The sequence below is a fragment of the Gossypium arboreum genome, unplaced genomic scaffold, assembly GCF_025698485.1.
Source record: "Gossypium arboreum isolate Shixiya-1 unplaced genomic scaffold, ASM2569848v2 Contig00190, whole genome shotgun sequence".
Taxonomy (NCBI): Eukaryota; Viridiplantae; Streptophyta; class Magnoliopsida; order Malvales; family Malvaceae; genus Gossypium; species Gossypium arboreum.
In genome coordinates this window covers 342,333-366,213 of record NW_026440309.1, presented here as the reverse complement: position 1 = coordinate 366,213, position 23,881 = coordinate 342,333, and the positions used below count along the sequence as shown (strand labels likewise).

General features: G+C 33.7%; 1 long non-coding RNA gene, 1 other non-coding gene and 1 pseudogene across 3 annotated transcripts; 2 read left to right on the top strand and 1 right to left on the bottom strand.

The window, feature by feature from the left end:
* Positions 1-7,773: 7,773 nt before the first annotated feature.
* On the bottom strand, positions 7,774-7,879 carry LOC128288284 (small nucleolar RNA R71). The gene has a single exon (XR_008278719.1). It is a non-coding gene; the product is annotated as a small nucleolar RNA R71 (small nucleolar RNA).
* Positions 7,880-14,682: 6,803 nt separating this feature from the next.
* LOC128288281 (receptor-like protein kinase FERONIA) lies at positions 14,683-17,006 on the top strand (annotated as a pseudogene).
* A 3,637-nt stretch (positions 17,007-20,643) lies between these two features.
* LOC128288283 (uncharacterized) lies at positions 20,644-22,413 on the top strand. 2 transcript variants are annotated; one of them, XR_008278717.1, is made up of 2 exons: positions 20,644-20,930; positions 22,052-22,413. It is a non-coding gene; the product is annotated as an uncharacterized LOC128288283 (long non-coding RNA). The 2 variants fall into 2 exon arrangements; XR_008278718.1 differs by having other exon boundaries at positions 21,964-22,413.
* The last annotated feature ends 1,468 nt before the right edge of the window (positions 22,414-23,881 follow it).

Here is a 23,881-nt window from a genome sequence, read left to right as displayed (position 1 = left end):
AAAGCATTAGGAGCATTGAATTCACCAATTCTAGTAGGAAATCATCCATAAAATGAATTAAACATGGGATGAAAATATGTATAAATTACGGTTTATCAGCTATCGATATCGGTGTTGTTCCCGGTACTAATTTAATACCAAACTGAATCTCTCTGATAGGTGGTAAACCCGATAACTCTTCGGGAAATACATCTGGATACTCACACACAACTGGTACTGATTTAATCTTTATTTCTGTCACTTTCGTATCAAGTACATAAGCAAGATAATCTTTACATCCTTTTCTCACAAATCTCTGAGCTAACATAGACAAGATCACAACTGGAAAATTATTCAGATCATCAAATTCAATTCTAATAGTCTCATTATTCTAGCATTTCAGTTCTATTGTCTTTCGTCTACAATTCACTATAGCATCATGTGTTGTTAGCCAATCCATACCCAGAATCACATCAAATTCATCGAATGGAAACAACATCAGATTAGCTGGAAAATAAAAATCTCGATTCATTAACGGACAATTCTTGCAGACTTTGTCAACCTAAACACATTTGCCTAAGGGGTTCGATACTTTAATCACAAATTCAGTAGACTCTACAGGAAAAGTCTTAATAGATACTAAATTCATGCATATAGAAGAATGAGTTCATCCTGGATCTATCAATGTAATCACATTAGTATCATAGAGAATGAAAGTGCCAGTGATAACATTTGGCGATGATGCTTCCTCCCGTGCACGGATAGCATAAGCTCAGATAGGTGCTTGTTCCTTAGATCTCACTGCAGAATCTCTCGTACCACCTTGGCTACCACTCACATTCCCAGCATTTCTTGGTGATCTTAATCTAGTCGACGTATTACTTAGACTTACATTCTGGGGTCTATCTTTCTCACCCATATCAGGACAGTCTTTAATAAAATGATCTAACGAGCCACATTTGAAGCAAGCTTTATTACTTTTATTCCAGCATTCCCCAAAATGTCATCTCCCACATTACTGACATTCGGGTTTGTTGTCTCTTACACTGCCAACACTCACTACTGAAGTAGCTTGAGCTTTAAAACCTGAGTATTGTTTTCTACGATCTCTGTTTGAATATTCATTTGGAGCATTTGAACGAGCATACAAATCTCTGGATTTCTTAAATGAAGATTAATACGACTTACTCATTGATCTTTTTCTCAAATCTCTAGCCTCTGAATCTACTTTTATCTTTTCTTTGCTAAGATTCTCTTCTTTACAAGCCCTTTCAACCGGAACGACAAATTCTTTCAACTCTAAAATTCCAACTAGTAGTTTTATATCTTCATTCAACCCATCAACGAACCCCTTACACATAATCTCCTCGGTAGAAACATACTCTCGAGCATATTTACTTAACCGCATGAATTCTCTCTCATACTCGGTTACTGTCATACGGTCCTGTTTTAATTCTAAAAACTCTTTGTGCTTTTGATCCAGAAATCGTTGGCTTATATATTTCTTTCAGAATTTAGTCTGAAAGAACTCCCAGGGGATCTCTCTTGGCACCACTGACACTAATGTAGTCCACCACTATACGCAGTGTCCCTCAAAAGTGATATAGCACATTTTAAGCATTCAGTCGATGTGCATGAAAGCTCATCAAACACTCGGACCGTATTTTCAAGCCAAAACTCAGCTCTCTCAGCATCATCATCAATAGTAGCTCGGAACTCCTCAGCCCCATGTTTACGAATCTTATCTAATTGCAGCTTGTTCAACCGTATCAGATCTATAACTTGAGGAACAACAGGGATTTGTTGAGGAATAGGTGGGGGTAGAGGTTGTTAAGCAGCCAGATTCATTCAAACGAACTCCGTGAACCACTCACTCATCATTTGGAAAAAAATGCTTGTTTAGCCTCTCCCTTGTGGCTTCTCGTTATAGGCCTACAGTTAGATACCAATGACTATTGAGCAGGAGCGGGCGTATTACTTTCTACATCATCAACTACAGCTCGTTCGAGGTCTATAACTATACGAAAACACAATTTAAGCTATCAGGAATCATCACACAATCACAGAGTATATATGGCATGTATAGCTAAACTCTCACACACGCTATGTTAGTCCTAGAATTGACTAAACCGTAGCTCTGATACTAATAAACGTAACACCCCTAACCCTTATCCATCGCTAGAATAGGGTTACGAGGTATTACCGATCAATTCAAAACATATAGCATACATTTATCAAACATAAAGCATTGGTTCTCATAACTCATTTAATACAATCACATTGTCCCTTGTAAGGGCCTACGAGGCCTTAAACAAGCTTTAGAATTGGTTCTGGACTAAACCAATAACATACAAAAAATATGGGAAAATTTAGAAATTTTTCTAAGTACAGGGGTCACATGCCCGTGTGAACAAGCTGTGCACCTCAAACGGCTTCAGACATGCCCATGTCCTAGACTGTGTGGAAACAGGGCATACATACTGACTTGGGTCATACGACTGACCACATGACCATGTGTCTAGTTCGTGTGCCCTTCGAAGTGGCCACACATGCCCGTGTACCAGGCCGTGTACTAGGCCGTGCCAAACCTGTAGAGTATACTGACATATGCAACACGGCCAATTCACATGCCCGTGTGCTAGGCCGTGTGCCATTTAAGGGGTATACTGACTTGTAACACACAGCTGGTCACACACCTATATGTGAGACTGTGTGGAGCATACTGAATTCATTTTAATATCAACACTAGGGGATACACGATCGTGTAACATGACTATGTGTCATAGATGGCTGAGACACACACCCGTCTCTCTGCCCGTATAGACAAAAATAGGCCATTTGCAAGGCTAATTTGCGACCCTTTCTCTTGCTCATCTAAACAACCAAAATGGTACCTTTTTATCATACAATTAGGCAGCCAAAATCATCAACTAAATGCACAACTCATACCATATCCATTTCAACCAAATTCAATACTCAATTCAATGCCAATTACCTATTAAAATACTTAGCAACTCAACTTCTAAAATCATACTTCATCAAAGCATTTCTCAAACATTGTATTCATTAAGTCAATTAAACATTTGCAACTATAAAACCATAACTATATTCATACCAAACATGCCAAAATAAGCCATCACTCATGGCTATATATACCACCTAAACATATACATGTACAAGCCATTTCTACTAGCTAAACACATATCAATATATTAACATTATTTACAAGCCAACTTTCATGGCTATATTCACAACCAAAATACCATAAGTAACCTATACATGCCATATACCATATTTATACAACTCAAAAGTACCAATTAGATGTCTGATAGTGTGATGATGTTCCTGACGTCTCCCGGATCTGAGCTAGCCCTGATTCACTATAAAACATAGAAAAATAACACAAAGTAAGCTTCATAGCTTAGTAAGCTCGTATGTGAATAACTTAATTTATCAAATAAACACAAATCAACCAATTATACATAACATCACCATATACACATTAACTACAGACTTTTCTTATGTCTCAAAACTTGATCAAATACCATCTCATTGAACTTTCTCTATTTAATACTCGAATAGGTTCTGTACATACCTGTATCGCCTGGTACTAACCTCTTTCTCAACCACATCATTCATTTACCCATTGAACCATTTGGAATAGAAGTCGGATACTCAAGGATCTCAATCGATAAGTACCTATACCATGGCCCATAGCCAAATCAAGGTAACTTCTCCCGGATTACCTATACCATGGCTTGTAGCGAAATCAAGGTAACTCCTCTCCGAAATACCTATACCATGGCCCATATCCAAATCAAGGTATCAATCGCATCCAAAGTGTTGATATCGTGGCCCGAAGCCAACTCAATAACCTAATGACATGTCACTAGCATCCTAAACTATTCCTAAGGTTCAATCGGGAAGTTACACTTGTCAATTTCCTTGTCGAACACATCCGTAGAGTTGTATTCACAATAAAACATTATCCGTAATCTCATAATACAGTTTATGCAATATCAAAGCATTTAACATACATTTATAATGAAATTGCCACATACGAACTTACCTCGTATTCGAAATTGACAGATCGGATCGACTACTCGATAACCTTGCTTTTCCCCAATCTAATTTTGGATTCCTCTTTTCTTGATCTATATATATTGAAAATTAACTTATTCAATCTCCTATTCTCTCAATTTAGTCCAAAACATACATTTAGGCCTTTTTACATGTTAGCCCCTAAATTTTCACAATTAATCAATTTAGTCCTTATTTAAAAAATACACAAAATTCACAAAATTTCATTAAACCCAAGCTTGGCCAAATTTCACATAGGTCCCTAACAGCCCAAAATTTTCATTTATTTCACATTTCAATCACTCAATTATCATTTCACAATTTGATCCCTATTATGCATTTTTGTCAAAAATCACTTTACAAAAACTATTAATCTATCAATTAACCTTCATAATCTATCATCAATCATCAAATTACTCAAGTATTCAATAATGGAAACATGTTAAATCTTTATCAATTTCAAAATCTAAGGTACAGGCTAGCTAGAATACGAAGCAACGATCTCAAAAACGTAGAAATCATCAAAAACGGGATGAAAAATACTCACATGCTAGCTAGATAAGATGACCAAATGCATAAGCTTCTTCCATGGCTTTTTCTTATGAAATTTTTGGTGGTAGATGATATTAGGAAGATGACAGAAATTTTGTTTAATTAAAAAATAACATCAAATTACTAAATACCAAATTTAACTTTATTTAATAACCATTAAAATCACTTAATATATGCCCAAAATTGTCCACTTACTAATATAATAAAATAATTTCCATTTAAGGCCATCATATTTAAAAGCCAAAGCTATTTGAAACCTTTAACAAGTAGAATGCAACTTTTGCATTTTACGCGATTTAGTCATTTTTCTCAAATTGACAATTCAAACAATAAAATTAGCTCACGAAATTTTCACACATACATGCTATCATGCTGTAAACACCAAAAATAATATTAAAATAATTTTTTGACATCAAATTTGTGGTTTCAAAATCACTGTTTCGATTTAGCTAAAACCAAGCTGTTATAGAAAGAGTAACGAAAGAATTGCAAAAGCCACAATAAAGCAATGCACACCAAGTGTTTGAGTAAGTGCTCTCAATATATTCTTTATGTCAAGAATAAAATGCAAAGGGAACATTACAATCCAGGATCTATCAAAGCAATCACAAAAGTATCATAAAGAGTAAATGTACATGTAATCACATCTGGCGACGAAGCTTCCTCACGTGCTCAGATAGCATAGGCTCTGGCAGGTGCACGAGCCTCGAATCTAACAGTTGTATCTTTTGTTCCTCTCTGACTGCCGCTTACATTTCCTGTATTTCTGAAAGGTCTACCATGAGAAGCGTTGCCACTTGGCCTTGGATTCTGAACACTATCTTTTTTAGCTAAGTCTGGGCAATCCTTCATGAAGTGATTTTGTGAACCACAACTGTAACAAGCTCGCTTATTACTCTTTCCCCAGAATTCACCAAAATGTCGTATTCCACATTGATCACACTCAGGCTTTTCACTCTTTGCATTAGTAACACTGGCAACAGACGTGGCTAGAGCTTTGAAGTTCGAATACGATCTATCACGATCTCTATTCGAATGTTCCACATTAGACTTTGAACGACCATTATCATTGATAAACCGTAATTTATACATATTTTTATCCCATGCTTAACACATTTTATGGATGATTTCTCCTTAGATTTGGTGAATTCGATGCTCCTAATCCCTTAAATTCATGTTTTATACTCAGGAAAGCATCTGAGAGTAAAAAGAGTGAGAAACGAGCCAAAAAAGGAAAAATATGGGCCAACGTACTAAATCAACACGGCCTGGACTACCTCACATGGGCAGACCACATGGCTGTGTCAATTTGGCAGAATCGAAGCACGACTCACACGGGTGGCCACACGCTTGTGCCTATTCAACAGCCTTGACCACGGCCTGAAGCAATCACACATGGGCGTGTCACACGGGCGTGTCCCTATCGAGCACAAGTAGAGTCTTATTCAGAAAAGGCCACTTTTGAGGGCTCTTAGACATTCCAAAGCCTATAAATACACCCTAGAAGAGGAGGAAAGGGGGATGGAGAGTATGAAGCAAGGAATTACTCAAAGGAAGCCGATTGATCCATCTCAAAAGCCAGATTCTCCTCCAAGACTGAAGATCTCCCTTCAATTTTCTTCAGCAGTTTTTGGGTTTTCTTTATGTTTTGTATTCATTATTCTTCTGAGATGTTTTCCTTTATAATTATGAACTAAATCCCTTAAATACCTAAGGGGAATGAAACCTAAGATGAATCTTGTTATTATTATCTAAATTATATGATAAATATTTGGCTTGTTCTTAATTATGTGTTCTTAATTCTTACTTCGATATTTTAGGATATTGATTCAAGTTAACACGTTTATTCAGAGGAGTAAAAGTTCCTGTCTAAGAGTAACTTAGTCATAATTAAGCTGAGTTGATGCATGCCTAGAGATAGGGTGATAAGATTTTACCGGATTAGGGTGAAACCTAATAAGGGGATCCATAGATCGAGTTAATGCAACACTAGGGAGTTAATTAGAAAGAGATTTCAATTAATCAACCTAGGGTTAGATGTTGTTAGTCTTGAGAGAGTTAGGGATTTCTACGGAACAAGTCAAATGAATAAATCATTCGATTCAGAGTTAAATAAAAAGTGAAGTCTAGGTGGATTTTTCCTTGAGTATTGTCTTAATCAATCAGTTTTTCTTAAAAGTATTTTCCCCAATTTTCTCTCTGTGCACCTTTAGATTAGTTAATTTAGTTTAGATAAACAAATCCCTTAATTTTTAGGCTAGATAATAAAAAGAAAGTAATTACTAGTACTTTTAGTTCGTTTGGGTTCAACAATCCAGTCTTGCTAAAACTATACTACAATTCGATAAGTACACTTGCCTTTATCATGATAATAGTTATTTCAAGAATGATTAATTAAATATTTAAAACCTGTCATGAATATAACGTATCAAGTATTTGGCGCCGTTGTCGGGGAACTAAGATATTAGAAACACTCGATTTTTATTACTTTATCCATTTACTTTTATTGCAATTTAAATTTTATTTTAATTTTTGTTACTAAATTCTCTTTTCCTTTTTCTGGCAAGTTCTTATAGTTTATGACTAGAAGAAACCCGTCAAGACCATTACTTTTCGATGGTGATATCGATCGCACAACTCGCAGAAACCAAAGAGAAATAAGGCAAAGCTTGAGATACACAGAGGAAGAGCAAGAGGAAGACACTTAAACCACAACCGAGGAGATGGATAAAAATCGAGAAAACCCGATCCCTCCTACAACATCTGATGATCTAGTAAATTAGAATCTTGCTCCATGCACTATGTATGATTATGCTAAACCTACTTTAAAAGGAACTGAGTCCAGTATAGTTAGGCCTACTATTGCTGCAAATAATTTTGAACTGAAACCTAACACAATTCAAATGATACAGCAGTTTGTTCAGTTTGATGGTTTGCAGGATGAAGATCCCAATAATCATTTGGCGAATTTCCTGGAATCCTGCGACACGTTTAAAATCAATGGCGTTTCTGATGATGTCATACGCCTTTAGTTATTTTCCTTTTCGTTAAGAAACAAAGTTAAACAGTGGTTGAACTCATTATCACGAGGGTCAATCACTACTTGGGAACAAATGACAGGATAGTTTTTATTAAAGTATCTTCTGCCGGTTAAAATGGCTAAATTGCATAATGATATCTCTTCTTTTGTGTAGATGGATTTAGAAACACTTTATGATGCATGGGAGAGATGCAAGGACCTTTTGAGAAGATGCCCTCACCATGGGCTACCACTCTGGTTACAGGTTCAAACGTTTCACAATAGCCTTAATCCTTCGACTAGACAAATGGTCGACGCAGCCGCTGGTGGGACCATCAATAATAAGACACCTGAAGATACTTATGAATTTATAGAAGAGATATCAGTGAATAATTATCAGTGGCAAGTCATGAGGACAAAGCCAACGAAAGCAGCCAGCATTTTCAACGTCGATTCGGTCACTATGCTCTCAAATCAGGTAGAACTTTTAAATAGAAAAATTGATAGTCTCCTTGGTTCTTCACAGGTTCACCCAGTAATGCAATGCGAAGCAAGTGGAGGACTATCGAACAATTAAGAATACCCACCCTATGGCCACAACATGGAGAACGAGCAATTAAATTACATCGGTAATAATCCTCGATCTCAAAACAATCCTTATAGTTAAACTTACAATACAGGTTGAAGGAATCACCCAAATTTCTGATGGGAAGGCCAAGGGATTCAGAGGCCAATTCCAAGCTTCCAACAGCCACCTTACCAACAAGAGAAAAAGCCAAACCTTGAGGAGATGATAAAAAAGTTTATCTCACTGTCAAAAACTCATTTTTAGAATACCGAGAAAGCACTTAAAAATCAACAAGCGTCAATCCAAGGGCTCGAACCTCAAATTGGACATCTCGCCAAGTTTATTTCTGAACAACGACAAGGTAGCCTGCCAAGTAACACTAAATCTAACCCAAAGGAGCAACTCAATGTGATCACTACTCAAGATGGGGAAGGGTTAGTTGTAACTGAACCAGAACCAAGGCAAGAAACTGTGGTAAGTAAATATAAAGGTGAGGTGGGCCACAAGGAGCAGACACTGATAAGTAAAGAGTACAAACCTCGTGTTCCATACCCCAATGCAACAAGGAAAGACAGCTCAGATGAACAATTTGGTAAATTCCATAAACTATTAAAGAAACTGCATATTAACTTACCATTTATTGAAGCTTTTTCGCAAATGCCGAACGCAGTTAAATTTTTAAAGGAGCTTATAGTGAACAAACGGAAGTTAGATGAGGCGTCGCACGTGGAGTTGAATGCAGTTTGCTCAGCCATTTTACAGAATAAGCTACCCGACAAATTGAAAGATTCAGGGAGATTTACGATTCCTTGTTTAATTGGTAGTTTAGATGTTCATAATGCATTGGCTGATTTAGGGGAAAGCATTAATGTTATGCCTTATAAAATGTTTAGACAGCTAGGTCTTGGGAAACCCAAACAAACTAGGATAAGTATTCAATTGGCTGATAAAACCATTAGATTTCCTAGGGGTATCATTGAAGATGTTCTTGTTAAAATCGATAAATTTATATACCCAGTAGACTTTTTTGTTCTAGATATGGAAGAGGATAATAACATGCCTTTAATTCTAGGAAGGCCCTTTTTAGCAACTGCTAGAACCATTATTGATATGGTACAGGTGAACTCACACTTCGTGTGGGTGAGGAAACAATCACTCTTCAAGCTCGTAATTTGAATAACACATTGAAAATCGAAGGTGGTTGTATAAATCATTCTACTAAAACTAACCATATGATGCAACCCACTCTGCAGGAAATAAGTTCGAAGAACATACATGAGCCATGTTCAAATAACAACGCAGGACCTATCCATGAAGAATGAAGGCTACAAATTGAGCAGCTAAATGAATGGCGAACACATAAATCGAGAACACACGATAAACCAAAAATACGCCAGGACGAACTAAATACACCACCAAATCAACTTAAAGTTGGAGACAAAGTACTACTAGATGCAGCAGATCCTCGCATTGCCACTTCTGAACCAAATGAAGAAACTCCTCTTACGGTACTTAGCATTTTTCCATATGGTATAGTCGAGGTAATTCATTCTAACTTCGGCACGTTCAAGGAAAATAATACTCATCTTAAACCTTACATTAATAAAATTGATAGTAGGAATGAGGAGTATAAACTCCTCGAGCCACCATGATCACACACCAGAGAGGTAAGTCGAGCTTAGACTATAAATAAGCGCTTTTTGGGAAGCAACCTGAGCACTAACAATATTGATTTCTTTAAATTTTAGTTCTTAACATCTAACATACTAACCGAATTATGAACATAGACTTTCTAAAGACCACAAGGCCAGGCACACTGGTTTGCCATATAATTTATAGCAATAAACCTTTATCAAATCACACTGGCTTTTGGATAGACAGATCATTATCGTTCTTGGCTTTTAACCAAATGGCCTTCTTTTCTAAAACTTAAATCGGCAAACCGCATGGCCTTAGGTGATTTATTTGCTTCAAATTTGCCTAAGTCACCTAACACTCAAAAAGTTAGAATTCTCCAAAATTTCTAAGGCACCAAAATAAAGTTGAAGCAAACTCAAAAGTAAAAGAGCAATGAGAAAATTGAAAAAGTCACAAGAAAGCAATGCACACCATGTGTTTGAGTAAACACTCTCAATATATTCTTTATCTCAAGAATGAAAAACAATGGGACCATTACAAATGAGGGTCAAGACCTTTATCTGTAGTTGAGCTCCCCCAAATCCAATGTTATAGATTGAATTACATCAACCACTAAGATTAATGCCTATCTAGTGTCCTAAAGGTTTTAAACTCTATACATATTTATCCCTTAGGATTTATATTAATTACCCTAGTAACTATAGTTTTACTAGTTCCACTGGGCCACCAAGGCTTCAAGTAGATAGGCTTCTCTATAATAGCCCGCCCAACGAAGTCCTAGTATCCAGTTACTGTTTAATGAGATATGATATTTAAAGTAAATTTTGAATGAGTAAGGTATTAGTTTTGACTAAGTATAAGATTTTGTGAATGCGCTAATTGCTTAATGTTGTGTTTATGAGCTCGGTGGTTTGGCAAACTCTCCTGTGGAGTATATGCCATCCCGCTTGTTTAGGCGTTGAAGTTAAGTTTTTAATTGATAGAATTATTTATTATTTTGGTGGGACGATTTAGTTAGTCTAATGAGGACTGGTTAAAATGGAACTAAGTTACTGTAGTTGATAGGACTAAAATTATTATGAGTACTTAGTCACAGGAATCGAAGGAGGGTTAGTGGGATAATTTGACTTTTCCACTAAACCTTGCTTTCATGCTTAGTTGTGTAAAGTTAGTAGTGACTTCTTAGATAAGCATTGCGTCTTCTTTGCATCCATTTTCCTTCCAAATTTTCTTTTCTCACTCTCTGAAACTTAAGACTACAAATTTACTTGAAGTTGGGTTCATTGTATTCACCAACTACTTCGCTCGCTTTAGCACCTTGGTAACTATCGATGAACTCTAGGTTATTTTCTTGGTATTTAAGTGATCTTAGAGCTACATGCTTTAGTGTCGATGTGTATGTAAGGAAGGAAACTTTGATTCTAGGTTTTATGCTGATATTCTTACAAGCATGTTTAGTTTTTGTATAGCAATATGATAAGTTTAACTATCTATATTATAGCTCAAGAAAATCTTGAAGGTCCTCGTGATAAAGGCAAAGGTCCTACTGTTTAAACTTGGTGTTTTCCTTGGTGAGTTCCTTCTTGCTTTCATGTATGTTCTGCCTTTGTTTATACTTCGTTTAAGGTAAGTATTCATACTCTATAAAGACAAGATGTCTGTACATGAAGGATGATTGTTTGGAGTAGTTAGTTTGGTTTTGGTTTGTCTGTGATAAAGAGTATGAACTATTCTTCATGTTTAAGCCACTACCTTCTATTCTGGCAAGAATAATATGAACAAAATCATGAAAATGATGATTAAGGAAAATATATTCATGGAATTGCCTTCAATACACATTGACTGGCAGATCGCAATACATGAAAATGATTGTGTAGCCTCTAGTAGGGCAATTACATGTTGTAAACTAGATTGACAAATCACAACAAAGGAAATGAATGATATGACTCTTACTAAAGGATTTGAGTACCTGGTTAACATGAAGAAAGTTTGTCTGTTTGGTGTTATAGGCGTACTGTATACGTCCAAGGAAAGGTAACAGGTGTATAGATTGTTTATGTATGGTACTCGCCGTCTGGCATATTGTGTGATTGTTTAACTCTTTGAATTGACCCGTTTAGGGTAATAGTAAATATTTGATATGATTTCTACGGGAACTCACTAAGTTCTTTGAACTTACTTAGTTACCTTTCATTCTTAGGCTTGTTGTTGAAGTAAAGGAATTTCTGAAGACTACGCTAGAGGACAATTGCTGTTGTGAGATTTCTAGTGTTTTGTATTATGCATGACATGAGGGTAATGTTAAGATGTTTAATTTTGAAGAACGAATCTCGTATTTAAACTTATGTTCATGAAAGTATGATTTTACTGAAATTACAGTGAAGTATTTATGTTTTCTTTCTTTTGAAATGTACTATTTCATGTAGTCCTGTACGACAAATGGTTTATATTTCATAACAACTTACACTATAGTTTAATTAGTTTGTGCCAGAAATAGCTTTAAAGATAATGGTTTTAAAATAGTGACACGACATTCTTGGATCTTCTTTGAGGATCAAGTTTGGAGTGTTACATTCTATGTGTTCCACTAATCAAAGCTAGTTTAGTGGGTCGAAAGAGCCCCATTTAATTAGTTGACCTCCATAAGATGTTCTGTGTGCAATGGTCACGAGCTTTAATACACGGTCGATGACACTAGACCATTAATAAGGTAAAGAATGTTTAAACACATATATATTTACATTATCACAAATCATAGTTTCATATAATACTCATTTATACCATGGTCATCTTAATTTAAATCATAGCATTTCATATCATCATATACAAACCAAATAATGAGAAAATTAGGATTCATACTTAAACAAGCTAGTTTGTAATGAGACATATATATTGAATTCAAATCATAAAAGTACAAACCATATTAGTTACTCATCTACAACTTTCATCTTTCCTTTATTTCGAGACGACATGATGTTGTCTTCACATATCGATAATTCAATAATAAAATGATATTAGTTTCCACCCAAACACACAAAAACATATAATCAAACATATGTTGCATTTTATTCATTTTAGCCCTTATATTGAAATGTTCATATTTTTGGTATTTAATATAGAATCATGATCTAATTTTATATTATTTCATTAAGGACCTTATACTTCTAATCTATAGCATAATTTCTTAATAAATTTTAATTTATTCAATTTAGTCCCTAATGTCAAAGTGAACTGAACCTTTAATTCTAAGCTAGTTCCATGATATTCTAATACAATCTTAGTAAAATCTAAGTTGACAGACAGCACTAAGGCCTCATTGCAATTTAGATAATTTTTTAAAAAGTTTTAATAATTTTTAATTTCAACTGATTTAACTTTTGAATCATACAATTCATTTTAATCGAGATAATGTCACATTTAGTAAATGTACTTTTATAAATGTTCAATATTGTAATTGTACTTTGAAAATGTCCAATGGTATTTGAACTATTAATATGTATTTTATTATGATACATATACTTTAATAAAATGTCTAATGTGGTACCTAACTATCAATATGTGTTTTATAATAGTACCGGTGTTAACAATGTTAGTGAATTGCTAAACCATCAAAAAATTCAATACATAGACTTTTTCCTCCAAATCATTAAGTCCACATGAATAATACAACATTATGTGAATAATTTAAAAACAAAAATTAAATTTAAAAACAAATAACTAAGTTAAAATTTCATCTTCTCCATTTAAGCATATGATCATCTTCTTCAAGAATTTTTCATTTGAAATAATATTTTAAATTTATATTTAAATAATATTTTAATTATACATAAAAAAATACAAGTATTTTCATGTTAGTTTAGTATTCACTTCTTTTTTATTAACCACATGTTTAGCTATTTGTTTTTTTTCAATTTAATTTTTATTTTATTTAAATTTTCACATAATATTATATTATTCATGTGGATTTAATGATTTGAAAAAAGTTCTACATATCGAATTTCCATTGGTTAATTTAATAACTCACTAAGGTTGTTAACTCTAGGTATCATAATAACACATATTGATAATTTATGTATCATATTAAATATTTTATAAAAGTATAGATACCAAACGTGATATTATCCCATTTTAAATCAATTAGTTAAGTAGTTGACCTTCGGTCAATCTTATTTGTGAAAATATATTTAATTCAAACAAGTTTCGCGATTACCTTTTCTATTTAACTTTCCAATCATCTAGCTTTAATTTGCAGCAATATATAAAAGAAAAAAAGAAAAAGAAAAGAAAGACTCGTAACCTATAAACAAAAAAGGTATGAATTTGCAAATATAGTGATAAAACATGTTCCCATTCCATCAACATATATTTACATAGACAAATGTACTCATAGTCAGTTTTCAATTGTTTTCATGGAGAAATACTCGGTAATAATTCTCATAACCATCCTTCAGTCAGTCATTTTTGTTGCATCAGAGCAGCCTGCATACATTCCAACTGATAATATCACCCTGAATTGTGGAGCTACAACCGACTTATTAGCTAATGATGGCAAATCTTGGGCAGCAGACAAGACTTCAAAATTTGGACCTTTCAAATCATCCCACAACAAATCGTAAGCCTACAAAGCTAATACTCAAGACGGTTCCAAAACCGTGCCTTTTATATGACTGCCCGAGTTTCCATTCCGAATTCAAGTACACTTTCCTGTTACTCTAGGCCAGAAATTTGTTCTCTACTCCATGCAGCGTCCTTGAGATGTCGATGATACATACAGCCTGACTCACAATATGTCCCTTTCATCGGTCAGAGATATCCATTCCCTGTTGAGAATGTCACCGCACTTGAGATGGCGTATCGATTGAATGTTGGGGCCAACCTTTCGCCCATCGATGATACTGGCCTTTTCAGGCTTTGGTCCGATGACTTTTTACATGACAAAAATAGCTATGTCACTGTCAACACCTCCGTGCCAATCAACTACATAATGATTCAAAGATATACGGCACCGGAGATGGTTTATCGGACTGCACGGACAATAGGACCTAGTCTTACGTACAACGAGAAGCATAACTTATCATGGAGATTGCTCGTGGGTTCAGGATTCAAGTATATGGTGAGGCTTCATTTTTGTGAACCACAAGATCTGATAAACTCTCCGGGAGACCGAACATTTAAGGTCTCTATAAACAGTCAGACGGCTGAAGAAAATGCTGATGTGCTTATGTGGACCAGACATGGCAGAGTTCCGATTTTTAAGGATTATGTCGTGTTTGTATCAAAGGAGTACATCACCATAGATTTCATCCTATTCATCATCTTAAGTACTATGATGTTATCTTAAATGGGATTGAAGTGTTCAAATTAAGCAACTCTGATGGCAATTTGGGTGAACCAAACCCTGAACTACATGTGGCTCTACCCCATCTTCGGATTCGTCCAATTTTGCAGGTGCAAAATCCAAGAAAGAAGCTTGCTAATTGCTTGTGTTGGATGTGTGGCTAGTTTGATTACCATAATTTCTTTATTGGTTTGCATGGTTGTTCGGCGGCAAAGAAAGGGAACAAGTTGGCTTTGCTGGTGGGTAAATCAAAACGAAGGGAAATCCACAAGGACCTCACTGTTACCAGATGAACTATGCCGCTATTTTTCACTGGATGAGATCAAAGCTACTACCAACAATTTCCATGATGATTTAGTTGTTGGGAAATGTGGGTTTGGGAAAGTATTCAAAGGTTTCATAGATGAAGGTGAAAAGATAGTTGCAATCAAGCGCCTGAATCTAGAATCCAGTCAAGGTATTGGAGAGTTCTTAACAGAGATTGAGATGTTGTTTCAGCTCCGCCATGTTCATTTGGTGTTGTTGGGATTTTTGATAGCAACAAAGAAAAAAACAAAGCAGAGGAAGAAATGCAGTATAAAGAACAAGGAAGCAAGAAAAATTTACTTACTCACAAATGTGTGACAAGGAAGCAATAACTAATATGTTTGATTTTTCAATAAGAAAAACAATACATATATAGCCAACTACATCACTTATTGCTACCTATCAGAAGCAGCCTAGTAACTTAAAAACATTGCTTGTACACTCAAACAAGCCACCTAAACTAGTCAACATTGGGACCATAAAAGTTAACTTGCACAAAAGCTAATTCCATAATCAGCACCTAAAAATATCAAAACAATACTAACTTAGTTCATTTGAACTAAGTAACTTAACAAAGTAACTAAACAACCTTGCTGTTACAGCAAGCATTCGTCTGCAGCATGCACAATTGCTAGCACGTACTTCATCCAGAGATATTACAGCTAAACAGCCTTGTAACATTTGTGTTGCAGCATGTTTACAAGCTGCATACTTCATCCGAAGATATTACAGTAGCTTCATGTGCTGCATGCACTTTAACCAAAAATATCATAGCAGCATGGTATCAACAGGTGTCCTTAATCAGATACTGCAATGAGAAACAAGAGATGATTCTGTTGTATGATTTTATGAGTAATGGGACTCTCTCGGATCATCTTTACAGTACTAGCTTTGCCTATGATCCTCTCATATGGAAGCAAAGGCTTGAGATTTGCAATGGAGCTGTAATAGGATTGAACTATCTTCATACAGAAGTGAGGCATACTATTATCCACCGTGATGTGAAGACAAGCAACATTCTCCTAGATGATAAGTTTACTGTCAAGGTTTCAGATTTTGGGTTGTCAAAAGAAGACCCCAAAGACGAGATGCTCATAACTGGGATAAAGGGCACTTGCGGCTACATGGACCCGGAGTATGCTCGGGGTCATAAATTAACCTAAAAATTAGATGTATATGCATTTGGTGTTGTGTTATTTGAAGTGTTATGTGCAAGAAAAGCTGTAAATACGAAATTGCCCGAATCTCAAATGAGCCTGGCACATTAGGCCAAGCAATGCATTGCAGATGGGATACTGTACAAGGTTATTGATCCATATTTGATTGGAAAGATAGCTCTAAAGTGTTTTAAGGTGTTTGTCGAAATTGCAGAAAGTTGCATAGCAGATGTTGGAACCGATAGGCCATCAATGAATGGTGTGATGGAAAGGTTGGGGTTTGCTATAGAGTTGCAAATGGCTGCTGATGCTGAGATGTCAAAGATGGACCCGGCAAGTGAGTGTAGCTACCTGGATATAGTGTTCTAGTTGCTCGAGACATGGACTTCAACGATGAATCAAAGGTGGATTCGGAGTTAGATTCGAATGTATGCAGAGGAGTAGGGTTATTAGATTCAGATACTAATGGACTGACTTATCCTACTATTGGTTCAAGCATCAATGTACACCTTCTTCAGCACCATCAACAACACAAAAGCATAGGAAATTAGAAAATCAAATTTGGAGACTTCATGCAGCCAAAGGCTATATCTCTTAATTTCGTTTCTTTTTGCTAATTAGTAAATTAGGTTTGTTGAACTAGTTTCATGCTTTAGTCTTAGTCATCTCTATTAAGGGTTTGCATTTGATGTATTAGTAATGTTTAAAATTGGTGGTTGTTTCAACGTAGGAAGACCATAAATATAATTTGCTTTTATTTTGGTCTCTTACCTTGTTCAAGTACAAATCACTTAGCCATTGGTTGCCTTTTGACTTCCTTGTTTACTCTCCATCATAAATTAATTTTTTATGCTATCTTTCTCTTCGATCAATCAAAGGGTAAACCTTACTTCTCATCTTTTCTTTTTGTTCTTTCATTGGTATCTTTCATTTTCATTTTATTACTTTCCAATTTTTAAGAAATAATTGTAATCTAAATTTATTTTTTATGAAGATTTTTTCAATCTTTCATTAAAGTTTTCTTCCCTACAATTTAAATCCACTTAGAGAAAAAGTAATAATTTTCAGAAGCAAGTATTTTTGCCAACTACAATCTCTAATCTTTATTTCATGGTCAGGGGCGAAGTCAGAATAATTTTTTAAGGGGCGCCGAATGAAATTTTACTTTTTGTATTCTATATCTTTATAATTTTAAAGGATTAAATCAAACTTTTCTAATTTTAGGGAGGGTCAAAGTGCAATTTTACCTTTACTAATTTAAAATTTTAAAAATTTTTAAAGGACTTAAATAATAATTTTTTATTTTAGGGGAGTTGGGGCTCCAGCCCCTAGCTACGCCTCTGTTCATTGTATATAATAGGTGCCAACTACAATAGCTAACTTATATTTCGTTAATTTTTTTTAAGAAAATTAGGAAAAAAATGATTGTAGCATAAAAAAGTTACGGTAAAAAAAACACTTTACATTGGAAACTAAATGGAGAAGTCAAAATGAAATGTTGTAACCTAAAATAAAATGTTTTTAACTTAATATGATTCATTTGATATAATGGTTATAAAATAATGTAAAATTAAGTAAATTTTTGTAATGTAAATTGATCGCTCCTATTTTGTATATATATATATTTTTAAAATAAATTTGATTGATAGAAATATAAATATACACTATTTTTTTAAAAGGAACTAGATCTTGGTGTGTAGGTATAAAAATTAATTTATGAGAAATTAGCGAAAGCTTATCAATGCAATTTTCTTTAAAGTTTTATTATTCTATCTATATTATGGTGTGTAAAAAGTTATTGGTAAATGAACCTAGAATCCAATAAAGCCCAAAGATGTCTACGTCGTTTGTACTAACGTAAACAAACCACTAAACACCGAAAGCGGAGCATAACAAGAATATCAATTTCTATAAACAATTTCTACGGTAATTTTTATAAAACAATTTAGGAATATAAAAGATTGTGGGAGAATAGAAAAAAAATTTGATGTGTTTTTTTGTGTGCCATACAAATGAAAATTTACTCCTATTTGTAAAGGTCTTTTATAGAGATATAACTACCCAAATGGATAGTAATATCTTTAGCAATAAGCATAATTCACTATAAGAAATTAAGCCTTTAGCGGCCTTTTTAGTGGCGTTTGGATAAAAAACACCTCTAAATTTATACATTAGTGGCACTAAAATGAAAACGCCAGTAAAATGTGAGAGCTATAGCGGCGTTTTGCACAAAAAGGCCGCTAAAACGTACTAAAATTTTTCAAAACGCTACCGTTCAAATACATGGAAAAATTTTAGTGGGGCTTTGCCCTAAATGCCACAAAAGTGTTCCATTAGTGCCGTTTTGTCGAAACGCCACAAATCTACAATACCTATTCAATTAAACGGCGTCGTTCCATTAAAGAGCATTAAACTTTTAGTGGCATTTTTGAGAAAATTCCTCAAAATTGCAATACAAACATGCATTAAACAACGGCATTCACAAGAGGGAATTAAACTTTTAGTGGCGTTTAGGAATAAAACATCGAAAAAAGTGTTGCATTACTGGCACTTTGCAAAAACGCCGCAAAATTTACATAGCAAATCGACTGAAACGGCGTCGTTTCCATATAGAGGAATAAATTTTAGTGGTGTTTTTCATAAATGCCGCAAAAAATGCGATACCAATTTGCCCTAAACGACATTGTCTAAAGATAGGGAATTAAATTGTTAGTATGCTTGGATTAAACACCACAAAAGTGATGCTATAGTGGCATTTGTAATAAGCCGCAGTTGCAATACCAAATAGACTTAAATAGCATTGTTTTACCTGAGCAAAAATTTTTAGTAGCGTTTTTGCGTAAAACGCTGCAAATATAAAATACAAATTTCACATAAACAATGTAGTTTCGTTACAAAGCAATAAATTTAGTGGTGATTTCGCAAAAACGCCGCAAATGTTATACATTAGTGAGTTTATGATAAAAGCCACAAATTTGCAATACCAATTTGCCCTTGACATTGTCGTTTCACCAAAGAATTAAGTTTTAGTGGCGTTTTTACCGAAAAGCCGCTAGGTTATGAATTAGTGGCATTTTCCATAAACGCCACAATTTTGTAATACTAATTTGACTTAAATGACATCGCTTTGTTAGCCCAGAAAATCCTTTAGTTTTTTCCAAAATTAGATTTCCTTGAAAATTTTCACAAACCCTTTATTTATTCCCCAAATCCTTTAATTTTTTATAAAATGTCATAATAAATATGTTATTTTAGGGTTTAGGATTTAAGACTTGGAGTTAATGGTTTATGATTTAGAGGTTCGTGTTTAATTAGTATTTTTAAAGTATATGGTTTAAAGTTTAGGTTTGTTGTACATGTTTTATGGTTTTAGGGTTTATGGTTTGGGGTTTAGGGTTTAGGGTTTAGGGTTAATGGTTGTAGTCTATGGTTTATGGTGTATGGTTAATGATTCATGGTTTATGTTTTAGGGTTTAGAGTTTGAGGTTTATAGTTTAGGTTATGGGCCATGGTTTAGGGTTTAAGGTTTAAGGTGTAGGGTCAATGTTCTTTAGTTTATGTTTTAAAATTTAAGGTTTAAGATTTTGGAGTGTTACTAAAAACGATAAGAAATCATTTTATTTTAGGGTTTAGGTTTAGGGTATATGATTATTTTCTTAATTACTTTTGTACATAATATATATTTATTATTAATATCTAAAGCATAATAAAGTAAAAAGGACAGAGAAATTCATTATTTCCACAAAAATCCACCTCTTGGTAATTTTAAATTTAAAATTTTAAAATTAAATATATTGTTTGAAGCAAAACAAATGTCCTTAAAAGGAATTTAAGAAATAATTAAACTATAAATAATAATTGTATCAAAGGCATTAGCGTTGCTATGATACAAATCTTTGTAGAAGGTAAGAAAATAGTGAAAACGCCGCAAAAGTTCATTTCACCAAACCAAAATAGTGCCAGGCTTTTTACTCGCATTAGCAGCGCTTATGTTATAAACGCAGCAAAAGATCGACCTTTAGCGGCTCTATGTTAGAAACGCAGCAAACTGTCATTGTTGAGTAAAGGAAACTACGTCGTTTTACTCTCCTCTAATTCTATCCTAGCCATATACCTGAAACCCCATTTTTTACCCTTAAAATATTTCCCCCAATCTCTCAAATTTTTGAAAAACCTTAAATTTTCCCTAAACCAAAATCGACACCCATCGACTGCAGCGCCTCTGACCCAAGCATCTGCATAGCCATTGAGTGTCCCCTCTGCTGCGTTGCCGTCCTCTGTCGCAACCATACAGTAAGTTTTTTTGTTACACACTCCTCTGTTGCATCACTGGCTTTATAGGAGTCGGGTTTCGATTTGGGGTTGGGTTGAGTGGCTTTGGTTTGGATTTTGGAGGTTGGGAAATAGGGGAAAATAGAGGTTGTAAGTGGTCTTGGAACAGAGTGAGAGAAGGAGTAAGAGGAGTGTTTGGGAGGGTTCGAGAGTGGACGTGAAAGGAGCTTTAGCATTGTTGTGGAAGAAGGAAAATTGGTGGGTAATGGCAGTCCTGGAAATGGAAAACAGAACTTGAAAGAGAAGAGGGTGATTTTTAGAAGTAACAAATCAAAGAGGGGTTTTTAGTTTAGACTGTTTACATTTTCAGCCAAAGAATATGAGTAATATATTTTCTCTACGATTTGATTGTTAGTAGGAAAATAGATTAGTAGTTGATTATTGCTTCTTTTCCAGAAATTCATTGTTGTGCATTCGCTTAATTTATTTTTTAGCCTTAATTCGGTAATAGTTTTTAGGGACTGTAATATATTTTTTTTCCAGATTAATTCATTAAGGTTCAACGTCAAAAAAATTGAGGTAAAAAATATTGAGACATTTAGCTCAAAACAAAGAAGCTACAAAGAAAAGCCATCTTAGAAAGAAGGTAACATAAAAAAGACATATACACTGAAAAAACACATACATTTGCTTGTTTTCTTACTTACGTGTCCATAACATATAACCTGATGCAAGCGCTTGTTTTTTATGTGTTATTTTTAATATGATTGAAAGCAAGTCACATGGATGTATGCTTGTCTTTTATGTGTTATCTTTCATCATACAAGTTATGGAATGCAAGCCACATGCTTTTACTTTGTTTCTTCTTTAGATGCTTTAGTAATGAGATTTTTAACTTCATTACATGAATCTCATATATGTATGTATGTATGCATGTATGCTTGTCTTTTATGTATTATCATTTAATCTGACAAATTATTGAATGCAAGTAACATTTTTTTTGGATTGGTCTTTTTGAGCTTTAGTAATGAGATTTCCCCTTGTATTATGTCAGGTCCCACTTGCATTCATAGGTATAGATAGATATCTACATTGCATGTTCGATATAAATGGGCTGAAACACGAATTTTTTTACTTCGAAGGTTAATCGATTGCAAAGCGAAGGTTATTATGGACGCGTGCGACTGCTTATGTTCTTTTAGTTAACTCTTTCATAAGCATTGCAAGGATAATAACATAAATCTCACCAGGGAACTTCACCCTCTCGTATTGGGCTAATATACCGCCAGGTATTGCTTTGAACAGAAAATATAATAATCGAACTCATAATGTTCTTTTAGTTACTTAATATATATCATTGTTCATTTCCATTTGTTTGTCACTTATTTTCTCTAGCATTGAAATAAACGATTTATTGTAATTATTCTAACACAAATATGTATGCAGTTTTGATTACAAAAGTAAATTGGATAATAAAACAAATATGACTTTATTTCTGTAGTTATTATAATGTTGTCTGATTTTATTTTATTTTTAAATTAAATTTGTTGGAATTAAAGGTGTGCATGGGCGAGCTACCGGCACGGCTCAAGGTCCTTAAAAATGGGAGGATTCTAAAAATATAGATCCGAAATATAGGTTTGGGGGTTAAAATTGGCCAGGGCCTTGGCCTTGAATTGTATACTAAATATATATTTTTTATTTTAATCATATTTACATTTTATTTTCAATTTTAATATAACTATTTTTATTATATTTTCAATTTGTGTATTGTTTTAAGAATGATTTTAGTCTCATTTTTATTTGTTTCTTGTTTTAATATTTATTTTATGTTTTTAAATGTATTTCATTTATTATATTTTAAAATTTTTATTTAATGAAATAAGCTAAAAATTTAATATGGGTCGACTCGAGCTGAACAATTTTATTTTGGGTCGGGCTTGAAAAATTTTTAAACCTATATTTCGGTCAATGGACTGGGCCAAGAATCTGGCCTAAAATTTTGTCTAGGTTCAGCCCGACTCATGCACACCTCTAGTTGAAATGCATGATAAATTGAAGGTTAAAGCTGTCCAAAATGGGACATGTCTCCTATGATTACCGAGTATTAGTGCTTGTTTAATTAGAGTATAAATGCTGTCCAAAATAGGGCATGTTTTGGTTATAATGTGTCTTGCCCCGCTATGTATAGAATTATTTAATAATGGACTTAAGAAATAAAATTTTAATGTAAAAGAAGGCCAAAAGGAACAGTGAGTAGGCTTATTTTTCCATTCCTTTCTTTTTCCTTTTAAACAAAAAGTAATAAAATATTTTTTATAAAATAGTATAATATTATAAAATTTAAATAAAATAAAATAATATCTATTTTAATATAAAATCAAATTACTATTTTTTTCAAAATGATTTAAAAACTTTTTAAAATGAAAAGTTTTTTTGTTACTCATTAATTATTTTGTTAAGTTATTTCTTTTCTTTTTTTATGTTTTTACTAGAATGATTTCATTTTAATAAAACAACTGTTTCCAAAAAATATTAAAATATAAAATGTTTAAACAATTTGTTAGAATTAATCGATTCACAAAAAATATTTTGTCTACTTATATTTTATTTTAAATGACCTAATTAAATTAAATTGTATTTAAAATATATAGTTTAAAGTTTAAAGTATAATTAACCCTAAACTTGTAAATTTAATCTAATAATTAACCCAAAATAAATAATTAACCTTAAACATGTAAACAATTAACCTTAAACTTGTAAATTTAATCTAATAATTTCCTTAAAAGTATATAGTTTAAAGTTTAAATTTCATAACTTACATAATTTACATAACTTACATAATACATAAATATATATCATATCATAACTTACATAACTCACACAACTTACATAACTTAATAATTTATATATATCATCTCATAACTTACATAACTCACATAACTTACATAACTTACTTACCTTACATAGTA